This window comes from Sus scrofa, chromosome 15, assembly GCF_000003025.6.
Source record: "Sus scrofa isolate TJ Tabasco breed Duroc chromosome 15, Sscrofa11.1, whole genome shotgun sequence".
NCBI classification, from domain to species: domain Eukaryota; kingdom Metazoa; phylum Chordata; class Mammalia; order Artiodactyla; family Suidae; genus Sus; species Sus scrofa.
The window spans coordinates 94,686,312-94,706,397 of NC_010457.5; the positions used below are offsets into that span (position 1 = coordinate 94,686,312).

At 37.7% G+C, this 20,086-nt stretch overlaps 1 protein-coding gene across 1 annotated transcript in view; it reads left to right on the forward strand.

Annotated features, from left to right (window-relative positions):
- C15H2orf88 (chromosome 15 C2orf88 homolog) overlaps nt 1-20,086 on the forward strand; it is a 165,832-nt gene that overhangs the window by 58,029 nt on the left and 87,717 nt on the right. The window contains exon 6 of the mRNA XM_021076261.1: nt 10,812-10,969. The gene's annotated coding sequence lies outside the window, so the exon portion shown is untranslated. The remainder of the gene's footprint in view (nt 1-10,811; nt 10,970-20,086) is intronic.

The window sequence follows — 20,086 nt, forward strand, 5'->3', positions numbered from 1 at the left end:
TGAGATTCAAGAATATCTGAAAATTTTGTCACTGCAGGTCCCCAGTTTATATATTCCAAATATATTATCATATTTATAAAATGTATTCAGTTTTACTAAATTGCTATCGTTCCTATTCTAGGAAAACTCCTTTCTCCATTTCCAACAGTTTGTGCCATTATCTGGAAGTTCACATTCTAATCCTAATTCTGATTGTCCAATATCTGTTTTCCTATCTAGCTCTGCTGAATTCTCTGTTCTTAATTGCTGTCTAGCTCTTGAAAGTTGGTATTTTTAAATTTTTCTAACCTCTCCCCTTATCGTGGATAATTCTAAATTTGGCAGCCATTGGGTCTTCATCTCTTGGATGCAGATTAATTCTTTCCTGAACAAATTCTAATCCTAGTCCAAATGACGTACCTAATAGCCATCAACATCATCCTAAATATCCAAGAAATGCAATAGGCTCAACAAAATGCTTTTAAGTGACTCTGTTCTTTGTATCTGTCTCTAAAAAAGTACTAATAGTTCATTAAAACATGTTTTTCCCTTAGGGTTTAGGGTAAACAATTGTCTAGCAATTCAAGAGGTATGATTTTTTGTTGTGGTAATGTTAAGTGGTGACCATCACTGAGGAACAGCTTAAATTCACCCAACTGAGGAGATTCTATTCCTAGATCCTACTATTCTGCCAACAAGAAACATAAGCTGGAGAGGGAAGAGTTGAAATTAGAGACTGCTAAGTAATCTTTGGCAACTATGTGGGCCACATCTAGGTGTACTGAAAAGAAGGGCCATATTTATGTGGAATAAAGTTCTTTTTACTCAAATGTTTATGCTATTACATGTTTATTAGTGAATAACTAAATTGTGAGAGCCAGGGCGATATAGTGGAAAGAGCATTCAAACTGACCTTGGTTCTAACTGATTCTGTCTTTTATAGTTGTATGACCCTTGACAAGTCACCAGATTTCTCTGAGACCTGTCTCTATCTGTAAAATGGGAAGAATAATAATTTTCTCACTGGATTATTAAGATAGTAAATAAAAAAGATATTCAAACTATCTGACAGAACATTCAGCATGAAATAGGAAATTATTTAAAACAAGTTTTCATTAAAGTTGCTGTTCTGCTATTGTTTTCTGTCTTCTTATTCATCTGCATGTCCTTGGTCTCAGGACTTCAAGTTGCAGAAGAAAGTGAAATGGATTTTTATTTTAGTTTGAGAAATATGGAATTGGGCTGGTTTGCCAATAGGAGAAGGCTATTTAGACGAGTCTATTTGATTTCAGGATGATGTCCAGCCTCATCCTTCACCAGCCTGAGTACTGCCTGTTCCAGAAGTGCATCGCTGAAAGAGTGGAGTCACACAAAGTCAGGCATGGGTGTCTCAAGAAAGCGGTGCCAGGACCCAGTTTTGGAAACATGGTCTTAATAGTCATCCAGTAACACTTAGTATTCTGTGCAAAGAAACTCAACTAGACAATGTGAGGTAATGCAAAAGAACAGAACAAATTGAATTTTACAGCATCAAAAATATTTATGTCTGGACAGACCTTAAAGACTACTAAATATTATTAAAGATCAGAGTCCAGCTGTTTCATTTTATGGATAAAGAAGCAAGGGTCTTGAGAAGTTAAGTTACTTGCCCAAGTTAACACAACCAGCTCTTTACTGATAAGCCAGCACTTTGCCACTAAACTCTTCTGGTGACAAAGTTTCTGTTAACATAGAAATTTAAAGAGAAGCTGTCCAAATTTTGCATAAAGACAACTCAAAAGGATATATTAACAACTGCAATCCATATACATAAAGAAAGCTAAATTTATTATTTTCTCATAAAAATGCTTGGAAAGGCCACATGCATTTCCCTGTGATTTATCTGGGAATTATTCTTGGTGACAATATGGCAGCCCCTCCCTGTAGAATGTGGGTATCCCCTGAAGAAACACTGTGATGTCACTAAAATGACTGGATTCAGGAAGCACAGGTCTGGGAAGATCTCAGATAGGATGCTCATCTTGGCAGCCTAGATATAAAACCCATAGGAAATATCTAGGAGTGGTCTGTTGGGATCACAAAGAGAATGGGGGAGTAAGTCATTTAGAGAGAGTAGAAAGCAGGTCATGGAGCGGGTAGTGGATGCCATGTTGCCTGCCCACGTTTGCTCGTTTTTCTTCTGAACTCCTTAGGATTACCAGTAAAATTCCATAAAGGCCTCACTTCAAGATAAGGGAGAAAAAAAAGTTTCTTCTAAAAAACCTTAAACATAAAATTCTGACTCTTAAAGAAAAGTCAAAGAGGTTGACTGGGACTCTAAGTGAAATTTGCCTCACTTTCTCAAATTCTTACTGGGAAGGGCAAGGCCTAGCTAGCCCTCTCCAAATTCTTTTGTGGGATACACACTACTTAATATAAATAGATGGATAACAAGGTCCTACTGCATAGCACAGGAAAACTTAATGCTATGTAATAATCTATATGGGAAAAGAATCTGAAGAAGAATGGATATGTGTATATATACAACGGATTTACTTTGCTGTACACCTGAAATTAACACAACTTTGTAAGTCAGTTATACTCCAAAGAAATTAAAAAAAAAATTCTTCTGTGGGATTTCTGCTTTCTTTACTTTCTGATTATTTCATACATGCTGGTTTATAATATAGGAAGTATGGAAGAAGAATCTGTATGGATAAGATGTGTTTTTATAATATCTTTGAATTAACGTTGACACTGTATTTACTGCCTTTCTAATCTTGATTTGTATATATTGTAATGCCAGGGCCAAGAGAAAAGGTAGGTGTATTGTGAGATTTGGAAAGGCAGGCAGTAAGAGTTTGAATCGGAGGTCAGCAAATGAGGGGTGAAGGAGTTTGTGGTACCTAGGCATCCAGCAGGTGTGAATGCCTGTCGAGCTTTTCCCAGTCTGTGGGTATAACCTTCATTTCCTTTGCCAACATTACAGAGCCTATAGTACCCAACCCATCTTTAGACTCTACACTATTCTCTCAGTTTTTTTTCTGACAGAGTCCTAAAACCTGTGACGCAGGCTCCTTCCTCAACAGGCTTCCATGCCACGCTTCTGCTGATAATGTTCTCAGGAGATCCCTCTGCATGGGGAGTAGGCAGTTCCATTTCCAGAACCCCAGCAGATCCTCTGCTGGAATGTTGCTCCATCACATCCCATCCACTGGGGAAGGCTCTCTTCTCCACGTGCCCACTCTTTCCTAAGAGACAGACCTTTCCATCCACTGTCAAGGTCCACATAATCACCAGGCCTAGAGAGGAGGCTATAGTCCCCACTTACCTGCAAGCTAAGGTATCTTCTAAGACCTTATTAACTATTCCAGGAGCTGCCTCTTTTCTAAAGTTCTCAAGTAAGACTACTTTCTTCTGACAAAACTGTACCTTCAAGGTATGGATTTGCCCTATGAGGCCCAGGGAATTTTATAACAAAACACAGTAGCCCAACATCAGAAAACTTGGTTCATTTAGCCCTCCAGGGTGCCACCATGGGTGCTACCTATTGAAGGTATGATTGACCTAAGGCTTTCAGACTTTAGCAAGCATTAGGATTACCTGAAGTTTCTCTTCAAACAGAAATTGCTGGACTCCAAACTCCAGAGTAGGACTGGTGTAGGGCTCAAGACTTTTCATTTTCACAAGTTCTCAAGGGATATTGATGATTTTGGCCCAGGAATCACATTTTGAAAACCACTAGCCTGGTGTAGGGTGAGATCTAGAGAAATTCACAACAAAACCCGTTGTGAATGTCTGGCACACTCAGTCATACCTGCTGTTCCCGTAAGTATCGCATAATTAAGGTATTTGACCAACAGGTATTAAGCTATTTTTCAATAAGATGAAACTTAACCTTATCTTGAAAATTTAAAACATTGGTTTTTTGCATCCTGCTGTACACTAGTTCCCCTCAGATATCAGCTTTAAAGATCCTTTACATTTTTTTTACTCCTGGATTTAGCCCAGACTGCTCACATGTAAGTTGAAATGAAAGTTACAATAAAGAGAATTGGTTATAATGACATCAAATAAGGTGAACAAATCAGTAGTGGATACTTCAACAGAATATTAAAACAATTAGCAATTTATTTCCTTCTCTTGTGTGAGATGACTATGTTGTTTAAATTATGTCACTATTTATTAACATAGATTCACCTCGTCTCAAAAATGATCTAGAAGTTGTAATCAGTGATGTTTAAAGGAGATAAAGTTGGAGGAAGGAAATGCTTCTGGCCATGTCTTACAGCTATTAATGAATGCTGGCACTTTTTGCTACTATGTTTACCACCTCTTAGAAACAGCCTTAGCCTCTGCTACACCTGTAAATTGGCCTGAGGAGATTAAGAATGTGGGGCACTGATCAATGCAGAGGGCTTCCTCTGTGTCCGAGGATCTACCTCTCAGAGCACTTAGAAGCTCAAAGACAGGGTGCAAGATCAGAACAATTTCAAGATGCCTAATCTTTCTAAAGATAATTGGTCAAAGATTGGAAAGCTGTGATTCTACTTCTGTGGTAAGAGCAGGAGGTCTGGTCTCTACAACAGCAGAGAACCCCCTCAGAGCACAGGGAAAGGTCTGATCTGTATGTGCACAGAGCGAGGAGATTACAAATTGACGGACGAATGGGAGCTACCAGGTGAAGCAAATATCTCGACAAAATGCCTACCTTGAAAATAAAACAAAACACAGTCTGAGTTGGAGTCTATTACTTTGCTTCTTTCAACTCCAGAAGTAAAATCAGATTCCTTCTCATAGCCAAGTCTCATTACTGGTAATTGAATTACTGAGTAGTACATCCTCTCAAATAGGAGACTGAGCCCCAGAGTGCCCAATGTCCATTAGCCATCAAGTGATATTGCATTAATAAGTGCAAGTAGAGGTATGATGTTACACTGTAAATGCATTTGGAGGATTTTTATTATCATTATAATTAGTGTGCCAGCATCATCTCTTTCAACCGTAGGTAAACTAAGCTTAGTATTTAGAGAGATTAAGTCTTTCAGGACCAGACTAGGTTACCATTTAAGGCACTTGTGCAGGCAGAAATAAACCTCCCTGGATCTTTAATGTTTGTCTTTAAAGTAGAATATGTGGATAAATGTAAAAAGTCGTCATGATCAGGAAATAGAGGGAGGGAGTTCCTGTTGTGGTTCAGTGGTAATGTATCCCATGAGGACGCAGGTTTGATCCCTGGCCTCACTTGGTGGGTTAAGGATCTGGAGTTGCCACAAGCTGTGGTATAGGTTGCAGACACGGCATTGCTGTGGCTGGGGCATAGGCCAGCAGCTGAAGCTCTGATTTGACCCCTAGCTTGGAAAATTCCAATGCCATGGGTGCAGCCCTAAAACAGTCTAGACTTAGTCGATTTTAGAAGGTTTTTAAAAAATGATTAACTGTATTTTCTTAGTACCTATTGGTCTATTCAAGTTTTCTTTCACTTGAGCAATTTTGAAATATTAGTTGTTTTCATTTCATCAATTTTTTCAAATTTGATAACTTGTTCTTTGTGTTCTTTCATAATTAAAAAAAATCTGTTTTTCTTTTGGCTATTTTAACTTTTTTGTTCAGTATATTGTTATTTACATCTTCCTCCCTTTTTCTCTTAATAAGCCTTTCATTCAGTTCTAAATATTTTGAAAATTTCCTCATGATGTTCCCCTTAATTTGTTTATATCAAATTAAGTTACTGAGAGACAACCCAATAGAATAGCAAGCCTCACTAAAGAAACTCAACATAATATACATGTATATATATGTGTATATAAGTATGCATGCATGTGCATATATACATAAGTATGAATTGGATGTATACAAATATATATACATAGATATAAATGTATATATATAACGTATATATACACACAATTTTCTATTCAGAAGAAATTATGTATATGCAGTCAATATTACTTATAATTTTTATTTATTATTATTATTATTATTATTTTGCTTTTTAGGGCTGCACCCACAGCATATTGAGGTTCCCAGGCTAGGAGTCAAATCAGAACTATAGCTGCTGGCCTATGCCACAGCCCCAGCAATGCCAGATCTGAGCTGCATCTGTGACCTACACCATAGCTCATGGCAACGCCAGATCCTTAACCCACTAAGCAAGTTCAGGGATCGAACCCACATCCTCATAGATCCTAGTTGGGTTCATTAACTGCTGAGCCACAATGGGAACTCCAACATTACTTATAATTTATTTAATTTACCCATGTGATTGTTTTATTGTTCACTCTTTATTCTCTCCTACATTCCCCAAGCCTCCATATGGTGTCATATTTCTTCTACATTTAGAATGGGTTGGTCTTTTGGTGAGCAGTTCTCTCAGCTTTTTTTGTCTGAAAATGTCCTTATTTAACATTTATTTTTGAGACATTTTAATTGGTTATAAATTTTTTTCCCAGCCCTTCAAAGCTATCATTTCATTGTCTTCTGGTTTCATTTTTTTTTTTTCTGTTGTGAAGACAGCTATGAATTGTATCACTTTGTGTGTAATTTGTCTTTAAGACTTTTTCACTTTGTCCTTGTTTTAGCAGTTTTAAAATTAAATGCCTTAGTATGTTTATGTCTGTTCTGCTTTCAGTTCATCATTCTTTTGAATCTGTGGCTTGTTTTTATTTTTGAAAAATTATCAAGCCATCATCTCTTCAAATGTTGGCTCTGTCCCATTTTCTCCTCCTCTCTTTTTGGAACTCTAATTACATGTATATCAGACTGTCTCACTCTAATTTATGTCTTTTACACTGTTTTCTCTATTTTTCATTCTTTCTTCTCTCCGTCCTTCAGTTTGTATATTTTCTTGTGGTCAGTATTCTAATTATTAATTCTTTCTTGAGCTATGTCTAATCTCCCTTGGAAACAATCCTTTTTTTGTTTTGTTTTGTTTTGGTTTTTGGTTATGGTTTTTGGTTTTTGTCTTTTTAAGTCTGCACCTGTGGTATATGGAAGTTCCCAGGCTAGGGGTCAAATCAGAGCTGTAGCTGCTGGCCTATGCCATAGTCACAGCAACTCGGGGTCTGATCCATCTCTGTGATCTACACCACAAATCACAGCAATACCAGATCCTTAACCCACTGACCAAGGCCAGGGATCAAATCCGCATCCTCATGGATTCTAATTGGGTTCATTGCTGCTAAGCCACATTGGGAAGTCCTCCTTTGTGTTTTTATTGTACTTCTCAGTTCTAGAATTTCTCTTCAGCTCTTTTGTATAGTTCTTATCGTTTGTGTAGTTCCCTGTCAAGATTCTGAATCTCGTTTGTAATGCCTTGAAAATAATTGTTATTTTAAGCATCTATATATTATAATACCTGTATCCTTGTGCATCTCTATTATCTATTGTTTCTCTTCCTATTTTAACATGTTTTATAGTATACCTGGTTTTTTTAGATTGAGTGCTAGAATTGACTATGAAAACTTGCAGAAAATTTTCAGGGCCAGAATTATGCTATTTTTCTTCCAGAAGAGATTTACTCTCACAGGCAGGTGTCCAGAGACACTAGGGATTTCAGATTATTTTAATCAATCCAGTTGTTAAGGTGATTTGAAACTAGCTCTTCTATTTTAGTTCACTTACTTCTAGAGTATAGCATTTTGGGATGCCATCCGAAGCTGGAGGCATTACTACCTCCCATTACCACTTAACTGGTCTTGAACTTCAGTTTTTATGCTGCTAACCATATGAGTCTATGAAAAGCCCAGTTCAGCTTTTAGCCTATTAGCTGACTCTTCAGAAATTAATGGATGTTCCAAATAGCAGGCTTCGTATCTATGTTTCTTCATCTGGACCTTGGCCATGTAACTCTTCACAGGCTCTCTGATGTCAGCTTTTCTAGTTGTGCTTAGGAGTTAGTGATTGGAATTACCAGGTTCACTAGTATAGGAGAAATATATAATTTTTAAACCTTAAAAATTCATTATTGCAGTTGTTTTATATCAGCTTTTTTATATTTTATATTTCTCCTATACCAGGTTCACTAGTATAGGAGAAATATATAATTTTTAAACCTTAAAAATTCATTATTACAATTGTTTTATATCAGTATTTTTTTTTTTGTCTTTTTGCCTTTTCTAGGGCCGCACTTGCGGCATATGGAGGTTCCCAGGCTAGGGGTCTAATTGGAGCTGCAGCTGCCAGCCTATGCCACAGCCACAGCAACGCCAGATCCAAGCTGCATCTGCAACCTACACCACAGCTCACAGCAATGCCAGATCCTTAACTCACTGAGCAAGGCCAGGGATCAAACCCACAACCCCATTGTTCCTAGTCAGATTTGTTTCTGGGGCGCCACAAAAGGAACTCCAATCAACCATCATTTACATAGGTTTAACTACACGTTTATCATTTTCTGCATTCTTCTATAGATGCTCTGAAATTTTCTTTTCTTTTCTTTTCTTTTTTTTTAGGGCTACATCCATAGCATATGGAAGTTCCCAGGCTAGGGGTTGAATTTGCTGCTGACCTATACTACAGCCACAGTGACACCAGATCTGAGCTATATCTGTGACCTATGCCACAGCAATGCTGTATCATTAACCCACCAAGTGAGGCCAGGGATCAAACCCACATCCTCGTGGCTATAAGTTGGGTTCTTAACCCACTGAGCCACAAAAGGAACGCCTGGAATTTTCTTTTCTGTAAGTAGATTGGTAGTAAATGCTTTCATTTTTGTCACAAAATGTATTTTGCCTTAATTCTTGAAGAAATTGTTGAATTTTTTTTTACTACTATTTTTCAGCACAACAGAGATACCATTATACTTTTAACTTCCATTGTTGCTATAAAAATCAGCTGTAAGTTTAACTGTTATTTGCTTTTCTTGAATTTATGGAATGGTGTCGTTCATAAATTCTGTAAAATTCTCAGTTTTTATTTTTTAAAATATTGATCTCTCTCTCCTTTCCTTCTCAGACTCTAATTAAATACATTAGATGTTTTATTCCATCATTTGAATATATTATGCTCTTTTACATATTCTATTTTTTTATCTCCAAGGGCTGCATTCTGGATATTTTTGTCTTATTTATCTTACAAGGTTTTCTCTTCAGCTGTTTGTAATCTGCTATTTAACCTATCCAATGAATTCTTAATTTGCTTTCTTCCTTTTGGATATGATCTATCAGTTTTTATAGGTTATTCTTCCCTGCAGACTTTTCCCCCAAAATATGTCTTTTATTCATTTACGCGTAGGTGCCTTTACAGTCTATGGCTGATAATTCCGGTATCTGAAGGTTTGCAGATCTATTTCTTTTCCCTTTCCTTTCCTTTCCTTTCCTTTCCTTTCCTTTCCTTTCCTTTCCTTTCCTTTCCTTTCTTTCCTTTCTTTCCTTTCTTTCCTTTCTTCCCTTCCTTTGTCTTTTTAGGGCCACGCCTGCAGCATATGGAAGGTCCCAGGCTAGGGGTCAAATCAGAACTACAGCTGCAAGCCTATGCCACAGCCACAGCAACATGGGATCCGAGCCATGTCTGCAGCCTACAGCAACGCATGATCTTTAACGCACTGAGTGAGACCAGGGATCAAACCTGCATTCTCATGGATTCTAGTTGGGTTTGTTACTGCTGAGTCACAACCAGAACTCCTGCAGGCCTGTTTTGCCCAGTTCTCGCTTAGAGTGTTTTATTTTCTTGGTTATCTTTGGCTGCCTCATAGCCATTGTACTTAAAAAATATTACAGAAAATTCTGAGATCGAAAATAAAGTTACTTTTTTCCAGAGAAGTTTTAAATCAGCTTCTTCCAGATACCTAGGAATAATAATTATATCACCATAATAGGGCCACCTTAAGCAAGTTCAAGACTTAAGGTCCCTCTGCCTATCTCAATCATGGAAATATATACTGTAATACCACATAGGTGCTGGTTCATTTCTAGTTAACCCTTAGTCTCAGAGTGAGACCAGCTTATCGTGAGGAAGTATCTGGTATTAGATTCCTCACTTTGTCTGACTCCGGGCTTCTTTTCTGATCTTCTTACTCAACTGAAGTTGTTAGAATGAAAGTTCAAATTTACTGGGATTGGCAAACATCTTCAGGCCGAAAGAGGACTCTGTATTGGCTTAACTCTTTAGGGTCCTCTGTCCCCTTCAGGCTTTATCTGGTAATTCCTTACAATCTTATCAGCCCTTCATTAATTATAAGATTAAAAAAAATTATCTAGTATATTTAGTTTTTTTTTTAACAGAGGGACTCATCCAGTAATTTAGTTTGCTGTAACCAAAAAAGGGGGAGGAGGACAACCTTGTGAATATTGTGAATATTTTTCCATTCTAATTTTACCACCTTAGGGTCAGAGAATAAATTGTGTCAAGTCTTTGGATGCAGAGTATATAATATTTTTGAAATTTATTTACTTATTTATTGTCTTTTTTCTGTCTTTTTCTAGGGCTGCACCCATGGAAATGGAGGTTCCCAGGCTAGGGGTCTAATCAGAGCTGTAGCCACTGGCCTACACCAGAGCCACAGCAATGCAGAATCCGAGCCATATCTGCGAACTACACCACAGCTCATGGCAATGCTGGATCCTTAGCCCACTGAGCAAGGCCAGGGATCGAACCCGTAACCTCATGGTTCCTAGTTGGATTCATTAACCACTGAGCCATGATGAGAACTCTTCCTTTGAAATTTAAATTACACAGTACTACCTTTAACCTACTGATATGATCCAATTTGCAATGATTATCATGAGAGTTACTTCTGGGATCTTTTGACTCATCTTTTCAATCACTGTTGAAGCTACCACCTGCATACAGGTATAACCTGACAGTATGTTGTTTCAGCTGCACTATGAATTTCTTGTTTTCTATTCTAGGGCTTCTCTACCACCATTGCCCAGGACATGTGCAAGAATCTCTCACCATTGTGACATGGGCAAACCAAGAATTTCAGATGAGTTAACAACCATGAGCAACCCTTGATCAAGGAAGCATATGAACTGAAGGATGAATATTCCTCTCTTCTATCCCTTAGGTAGTAACTCCTTTTTTTAAGATTTTTATTTTTTCTATTATAGTTGATTTACAATGTTCTGTCAACTTCTACTGTACAGCAAAGTGACCCAATCATACATACATACATATATATATATATATGTATGTATGTATACACTATTTTTCTCACATTATCCTCCATCATGTTCCAACACAAGTGACTAGATATAGTTCCCTGTGCTAAACAGCAGGATCTCATTGCTTATCCACTCCAAATGCAATAGTTTGCATCTACTAAACTCAAACACCCAGTCCGTCCCACTCCTTCCCCCTCCCCCTTGGCAACCACAAGTCTGTTCTCCAGGTCCATGAGTTTGTTTCTTTTCTATAGAAAAGTTCATTTGTGCCGTACATTAGATTCCAGATATAAGTGATATCATATGGTATTTGTCTTTCTCTTTCTGATGTACTTCATATAGTATGAGAGTCTCTAGTTTCATCCATGTTACTGCAAATGGCATTATTTTGTTCGTTTTTATGGCTGAGTAGTATTCTATTGTGTTATATATACCACATCTTAATCCATTCATCTACTGATTGACACTGAGGATGTTTCCATGTCTTGGCTATTGTGAATAGGGTGGCAATGAACATAGGCATGCATGTATTTTTTCAATGAAAGTTTTGTCCGGATATATGTCCAAGAGAGGGATTGCTGGGTCATATGGTAGTTCTATATTTAGTTTTCTGAGGTACCTCCATGCTGTTTTCCATAGTGGTTGTACCAGTTTACATCCCCACCAACAGTGCAGGAGGGTTCCCTTTTTTCTACACCCTCTACAACGTTTGTTATTTGTTGAGTTGTTAACGATGGCCATTCTGACAGGTGTGAGGTGGTACCTCATAGTAGTTTTAATTTGCATTTCTCTAATAGTTAGTGATGTCGAGCATTTTTTCAGGTGCCTGTTGGCCATGTATATATCTTCTCCAGAGAAATTTTTATTCAGGTCTTTTGCCCATTTTTCTATTGGGTTGTTGGTTTTTTGGCTGTTGAGTTATATAAGTTGTTTGTGTATTTTAGAGATTAAGTTCTTGTCAGTTGCATCATTTGAAAATATTTTCTCCTGTTCCATAGGTTGTCTTTTTTTTTTTTAATGGTTTCCTTTACTGTGCAAGAGTTTTTTTGTTTTTTTTGTTTTTGTTTTTTTTGTTTTTTGTCTTTTTGCCATTTCTTGGGCCGCTCCCATGGCATATGGAGGTTCCCAGGCTAGGGATCTAATCGGAGCTGTAGCTGCCAGCCTACACCAGAGCCACAGCAACGCAGGATCCAAGCCGCGTCTGCAGCCTACACCACAGCTCACGGCAATGCTGGATGGTCAACCCACTGAGCAAGGGCAGGGATTGAACCCGCAACCTCATGGTTCCTAGTCGGATTCGTTAACCACTGTGCCACGACGGGAACTCCGAGTTTTTAAGTTTGATTAGGTTCTATTGGTTTTTTTGTTTGTTTTTATTTCTGTTGCCTTGGGAGACTGACCTGAGAAAACATTTGTGTGGTTGATGTCAGAGAATGTTTTGCCTATGAGCTCTTCTAGGAGTTTGATGGTGTCTTATCTTATGTTTAAGTCTTCAAGCCATTTTGAGTTTATTTTTATGCATGGTGTGAGGATGTGTTCTAGTTTCAGTGATTTACATGCAGCTGTCCAGTTTTCCCAGCACCATTTGCTGAAGAGACTGTCTTTTTCCCATTCTATATTCTTGCTCCTTTGTCAAAGATTAATTGACCATAGGTATCTGGTTTTATTCCTGGGTCCTTATTCTGTTCCATTTGTCTGTATGTCTTTTTTTGTACCAGTACCATACTATATTGATTACTGTAGCTTTGTAATATTGTCTGAAGTCTGGGAGAATTATACCTCCTGCTTGGGTTTTTTCCTCAGGGTTGCCTAATTCTGGGTCTTTTATGGTTCCATATAAATTTTTGGATTGTTTGTTCTAGTTCTATGAAAAATGTCATGGGTAATTTGATAGGAATTGCATTGAATATGTAGGTTGCTTTGGGTAGTATGAGCATTTTTATGATATTGATTTTTCCAACATGGAATATCTTTCCATTTCATTGACTCCTCTTTAATTTCCTTGATTAATGTTTTATAGTTCTTACCATATAAATTGTTCACCTCCTTGGTCAGGTTTATTCTTAGGTACTTAATTTTGGGGGGTGCAACTTTAAAAGGTATTTTTATATTCCATTTCTAATATTTTATTGTTAGTATACAGAAATGCAACCAATTTCTGAATGTTAATCTTGTATCCTGCACTTTGCTTCATTGATCAGTTTGAGTAGTTTTTGTGTGAAGTCCTTAGTGTATTCTATATATTGTATCATGTCATCTGCATGGAGTAACAATTTTACTTTTTCTCTTCCAATTTGAATAACTTTTATTTCTTTTGTTTTTCAGATTGCTATACATAGGACTTCCAATATTGTGTTGAATAAAAGTGATGAGAGTGGGCATCCTTGTCTTATTCCAGATTTTAGTGGGAACGCTTTCAGCTTTTCTCCATTGAGTATTATACTGGCTTTGGGTTTGTCATAAATGGCTTTTATTATGTTAAGGTATAATCCCTCTAGACCCACATTTGTGAGTGTTTTTATCATGAATGGATGTTGGATTTTGTCAAATGCTTTTTTGAATCTGTTGAAATGCTCCTGTAGTTTTTGACTTTTCTTTTGTTGATGTGGTGTATAATGTTGTTTGATTTGCATATGTTGAATCGTCTTTGTGAATTTGGGATGAATTCCACCTGGTCATGGTGTATGATCTTTTTTATGTTTTTGGATTTGGTTGGCTAAAATCTTGTTAAGAATTTTTGTGTCTATATTGATCAAATATATTGACAATGTAATTTTTATTTGGGGAGTATCTTTCTCTGGTTTTGGTATTAGGGTGATGGTGGCTTCATATAATGTCTTTGGGAATGTTCCTTCAACCTTTTCGAAAAGCTTAAGAAGGATGGGTATAAGTTCTTTGTATATTTGGTAGAATTCACCTGCGAAGCCACCTGGTCCTGGACTTTTGTTTATAGGGAGTGTTTTTATTACATATGCAATTTCATATCTAGTTATCAATCTGTTCAATTGATCTATTTCTTCTTGATTCAGTTTTGGTGGGATGTAAGTCTCTAGAAAGTTGTCCATTTCTTCTACGTTGTCAAATTTGTTGGCATATAATAAGTCATTGCATTCTCTTATGGTTTTTTGTATTTCTGCAGTATCCATTGAGATTTCTCCTTTTCATTTATTATTTTGTTTATCTGAGTTCTTTCTCTCTTCCGGGTAAATATGGCCAGAGGTTTGTCAATTTTGTTTACCCTTTCAAAGAACCAGCTCTTGGTTTTATTGCTTTTTTCTATTGGTTTTTCTTCCTTTTTTGAATCTATGTTTGATTGATTTCCTCTCTGATCTTTATAATTTCCTTCCTTCTGCTGACTTCAGGTTTTGTTTGTTCTTGTTCTAATTCTTTTAGGTTGTGTGTTGTCAATTTGAGATGTTTCTTCTTTTTTGAGGAAGGTCTGTATCACTATGAACTTCCCTCTAAACACTGCTTTTCTGGCATCCCATAGATGTTGAATGGTTTTGTTTTCATTATCATTTGTTGGGATATTTTTTAATTTCCCTTTTGATTTCCTCATTGACCCATTGGTTTCTTACTAGCATGTTGTTTAGTCTCCATGTAGTTAGTCTTTTCTCATTTCTTTTCCTGTGGTTGATTTCTAGTTTCATGGCATTGTGGTCAGAGAAGATACTTGAAATAATTTCTATAGCCTTTAATTTGTTAAGGTTAGCTTTGTGCCCCAGTATGTGGTCAATCCTTGAACATATTCCATGTGCACTTGAAAAGAATGTATATTCTGATTCTTTTTAATGTAATGTCCTGAAAATGTCAATTAAGTTTAAGTTTTCTATTGTGTCATTTAGGATCTCTGTTGCCTTATTGATTTTCTGTCTAGAGCATCTATCTGTCCATCAATGTGAGTGGGGTGTTAAAGTCTCCTACTGTTATTGTATTCCCATAAATTTCTCCTTTTATGTCTGTTAGTATTTGTTTTATGTATCTGAATATGTCTATATTAGGAGCATGTATATTGATGACTATAATATCCTCTTCTTGAATGGATCCTTTTATCATTAAATAGTGTCCTTCTTCGTCTTTCTTTATGGCCTTTGCTTTAATGTCTATTTTGTCTGATATGAGTATTGCAACTCCTGCTTTCCCATCTTTTCCCTTTGCATGAAGTATCTTTTTCCATCCCCTCACTTTTAATTTATATATGTCTTTTTCCCTAAGGTGAGTCTCTTGTAGACAGCATATTGTAGGCTCTCTTTTTTTAAATCCAGTCTCCCACTCCATGTTTTTTGATTGGAGCATTCAGTCCATTGACAATTTAAGGTAATTATTGCTGAAGATGTATTTATTGCCATTTCAAACCTTGTTTCCCAGTTGATTATATGTTTCTCCTTTGTTCCTTTCTTATTTTTGGTTGGGTGATTTCTTTTTATTTTTTGCATGTGTCCTCTTCTTTTTAGTTTTTGTGAATGTAATGTTTGGATTTGATTTGTGGTTGCTCTGTTTTTCAAGTATGTTAACCCTTCCTATACCTGCTTGTTTAGCCCGATAGTCAAATAGGCTCAAAAACATTCTAAAAACAAGAGTCTAGATTTCCTTACTTTCCTTCCCCATGTTTTATGGTTTTCTTGTCCTTTTTTAACATCTTCATGTTTGTCTTTTTGCTATTCCTTGTGTTTATCATTGCTTTTACAATACTTTTTTTTTCTTTTATATCTGTATACTGGCTTATTTAAGTGATTGCTTTCTAATTGTGATTTCCTCCATCTTATTTCTTCTTACTTCTTTTTTATTTAGAGGATCACTTTCAGTGTTTCTTTAAGAATGGGTTTAGTATTGCTGTACTCTTTCAATTTTTGTTTGTTGGAGAAAATCTTTATTTCTTCTTCTATTTTAAGTAATATTCTTGCTGGGTAGAGTATTCTAGGCTGCAAAATTTTCCATTTTAGAACTTCGAATATATCTTGCCACTCTTCTGGCCTATAGTGTTTCTGTAGAGACATCAGCTGATAGCCTTATGGAGGCTCCCTTACAACTCTTTTTCTCTTGCTGCCTTTAGAATCCTCTTTTTATCTTAACCTTTTGCTATTTTTAATACATGCCTTGGTGTGGTCCCTTTTGGGTTCAACTTGTTTGGGCCCTCTATGCTTTTTGTACCTTGATATCTGTTTCCTTTAGATTTGGAGTGTTTTCAGCCATAATTTCTTCAAATATATTTTCAATCCCCTTTTCTTTTTATTCTCCTTCTGGAATCTCTATTATGCATAGATTGGCCCACTTTATATTATCCCAGAGATCTCTCTTTTTTTTTAAGTTTTAACTCATGTTTATTGAGGCAGAATTTATATTCAGTAAAACACTGAAATTTGACAAATGCAATAACCAACCTTAAATCAAAATGTAGGAATAGTTCCTCATGAACACACCCCTTGAAACTTATGCAGCAAACTTTTCCCTGATCCTTAGGAATCTATTGATCCAATTTCTGTCAAAGAGGTCAAAGTTAATCACTACCACCATGAAAGGGATAAAGAAAGCAAAAACCTCTGTTCCATATATTTCACATGTTCAAATATACCATATCTCCTTGAAAAGCTTCTTCCAAGCACCAGCCCTGAATTTTGTCAGCATCTTAAACTGGACCAAACCAAGTTGTGCACCACGGCTGAAAAGCCCAAAGATCTCTTATGTTGTTTTCATGTTTTTTTCCATTAGGTTTTCTGTCTGCTGTCCTGATTGGGTGATTTCCATTATTCTATCTTCTAAGTCACTAATTTGTTTCTCTGCATTATTCATTCTGCTCTTTAATGCCTTTAAGTCAGCTTGTGTCTCTGCAAATGAATTTTCTAATTTTTCTTGATTCCTCATATTTTCTAGTTCTTTTCTAAAATAATCTGCATTACTGTTCATATCTGCTCTTAATTCCTTCATATTCACTCTTAATTCCTTCAGTATTTTTACTCTCCTTTTTGAACTCGGTGTCTGTTAGATTCCAGAGGTCTGTTTCATTGTTTGCTTCTTCAGGTGAATTCTCCTATTCTTTTAACTGGGAATGGTTCCTAGGCATCTTCACTTTGCTTAGATTTTTCTTATTCTGCAAGTTTAGGGAAAACAACTACTGTAGTCTTGGAAGGCCATTTATATGCATGAGCACCCCTGGGTATTTTGTGAGAGCTTACTTTTTATTTTTTAGGGTGCTGTTTGTGCTTCTAGTGAGGTGGAGGCAATGGGCAGGGCTAGTAGCTACTGCCTGGTTGCTGCGCCCTTGATAGTGGCAAGGACCTGTGGGAAGATGGCACAAGTTGCTTCTAGTTGCAGGGCTCTGGGAAGTGACAGTGATCAGGAAGGTGTAGGTGGTGCCAGAGCATTTGGCATTCCCAGGAAGAGAGAAAACAACAATGGGTGGTGTTCAGTTGTAGTGCCCTCTCTTTGCCAACCTCTGAGGTGAGTGGGGTCACAGGTAGTGCCTGTTTATAGATCCCTAGTGGTGGCAGGCCCCACCTACATCTGGTGTCTGAGATGACTGCTGTGGTTTGCCCCCACCACCTGTAGACCACACAGGAGGTGCCACAGCATGCTTAGCCCTCTACTGCCCTTAGTCCATTCAAGAGGTGCCTGGCTGCCCATAGCCCACACAAGAGATGCACTCTTGCTATAGCCTGTACCAGTGGCGCCTCACCACTCATATCCTGTGCCAAAGGCACCCTGCCCTCTGAGATTCTGTGCATACATAGGGAAAGATATTCATATGGCAATACAACCCTTCTTCTCCCACCCTCCCCAGAAATGGCACTTTCCTTCTCCTATAGGCCCAGATCTCCTCCTAGGTTTCCTTGGCTGTGGTGCTCGGCTCCCCAGTCCATGGTGCACCATTGCCTAGCCCCTCAGGCTGTCTCCACACAGCCAACCCTAGTCCTCTCCCTGGAAATGACCTCAGGAGCCTGAGCCTCACCTCCCAGCCTCTGCCTGAGTGGTCCAGATGGTTTGTGTAGCTCTCACTCTGCTTTGCCCTCCTCAGTCCAGCTGCTGAACTTTTTTTGGTAACTTTGAGGTTCTTCCATCTCAGCTGATCTCCCTGTCAGTTAGGTGGCTTCCTGGGGTGTGGGCCCCTTTCCTCTTTCACAGCTCCCTCTCAGAAGTGCTAGTTCTGTCCTGATTCTATCTTTCTCTTTTTCTCTTGTTTTTCACCTATTGTTCTACCCAGTTGTGTGGAGGGTTTTTTGCCCTTTTGGGATGTTTACGGTTTTCTGCCAGCATTTGGTGGATGTTCTATGTGAATTGTTCTACGTGTAGTTGGGTTGGGGTTTTGGTTTTTTTGTTTATGTGTTTGTGGGAGAAAGTGAGCACCATGTCTTACTCCTCCAACATCTTGATACTTCTCAAGCTTGGGTAGTAATTCTAAAGTTCATTCTACCTGGGTCCTCAGAAGACACTGGTAGATTGAGCTCCAGTTGCCCACCATGCTGATCGACTTGAATAATGGATTTTTTTTTCATTTTTTATTACTCAATGAATTTATTACATTTGTTGTTGTACAGTGATAATCACAATCCAATTTTGGAGAATTTCCATCCCACAACCAAAGTGCATTCCTCCACCCCCCCAAACTGTCTCCTTTGAGTAAATATCTGTTCTACAAAGAAATTCATTCTGTCCTTTTTTCAGATTCCACATGTCAGTGAAAGCATTGGATGTTGGTGTCTCATTGTATGGCTGACTTCACTCAGCATGATAATTTCTAGGTCCATCCATGTTGCTAAAAATGCCCGTATTTCATCATTGTAACGGCTGAGTAATATTCCATTGTGTATATGTACCACATCTTCTGGATCCACTCCTCTGTTGATGGACATTTAGGTTGTCTCCATGTCTTGGCTATTGTAAATAGTGCTGCAATGAACATTGGAGTACATGTGTCTTTGCAAGTCATGGTTTTCTCTGGATAGATGCCCAGAAGTGGGATTGCTGGATCAACTGGTAGTTCTATGTTTAGTTTTCTGAGGCATCTCCATATTGCTTTCCACCCTGGTTGCACCAATTTACACTCCCACCAACAGTGTACTAGGGTTCCTTTTTCTCCACACCCTCTCCAGCACTTCTTGTTTGTAGACTTTTGGATGATGGCCATTCTGGCTGGTGTAAGGGTGGTACCTCAGAGTGGTTTGGATTTGCATTTCTCTAATAATGAGTGACGTTGAACATCTTTTCATGTTTTTGGCCATCTGTATGTCTTCTTTGGAGAATTGTCTGTTTAGATCTTCTGCCCATTTTTGGATGGGGTTGTTTGTTTTTTTGGTATGGAGCTGCAGAAGGTGTTTATAAATTTTGGAGATGAATCCCTTGTCAGCTGATTCACTTGCAAAGATTTTCTCCCCATTCTGTGGGTTGTCTTTTTGTGTTGTTTAGGGTTTCCTTTGCTGTGCAGAAACTTTGAAGTTTGATTGAGTCCCATTTGTTTATTTTTGTTTTTATTGTCATTACTCTAAGAGGTGGATCTGAGAAGATATTGCTGTCATTTCTGTCAGAGAGTGTTTGGCCTATGTTTTCCTCTAGGAGTTTGATAGTGTCTGGTCTTATATCTAGGTCTTTAATCCATTTGGAGTTTATTTTTGTGTATGGTGTTAGGGAGTGTTCTAATTTCATTCTTTTCCTTGTGGCTGTCCAGTTTTCCCAGCACCACTTATTGAACAAGCTTAACTTTCCCCATTGTATATTCTTGCCTCCTTTGTCATAGATGAGTTGGCTTTAGGAGATGGGTTTAATTCTGGGCTTTCTATCCTGTTCCACTGATCTATATTTCTGTCTTTGTACCAGTACCATATGGTTTTGACGACTGTAGCTTTGTAGTATAGTCTGAAGTACGGGAGCCTGATAACTCCAGTTCCATTTTTTTGTTTTCAGGATATCTTTGGCTATTCAGGGTTTTTTGTGCTTCCAAACAAACTTTAAAATATTTTGTTCAAGTTCTGTGAAAAATGTCCTTGGTAATTTGATAGGGATTCCATTGAATCTGTAGATTGCCTTGG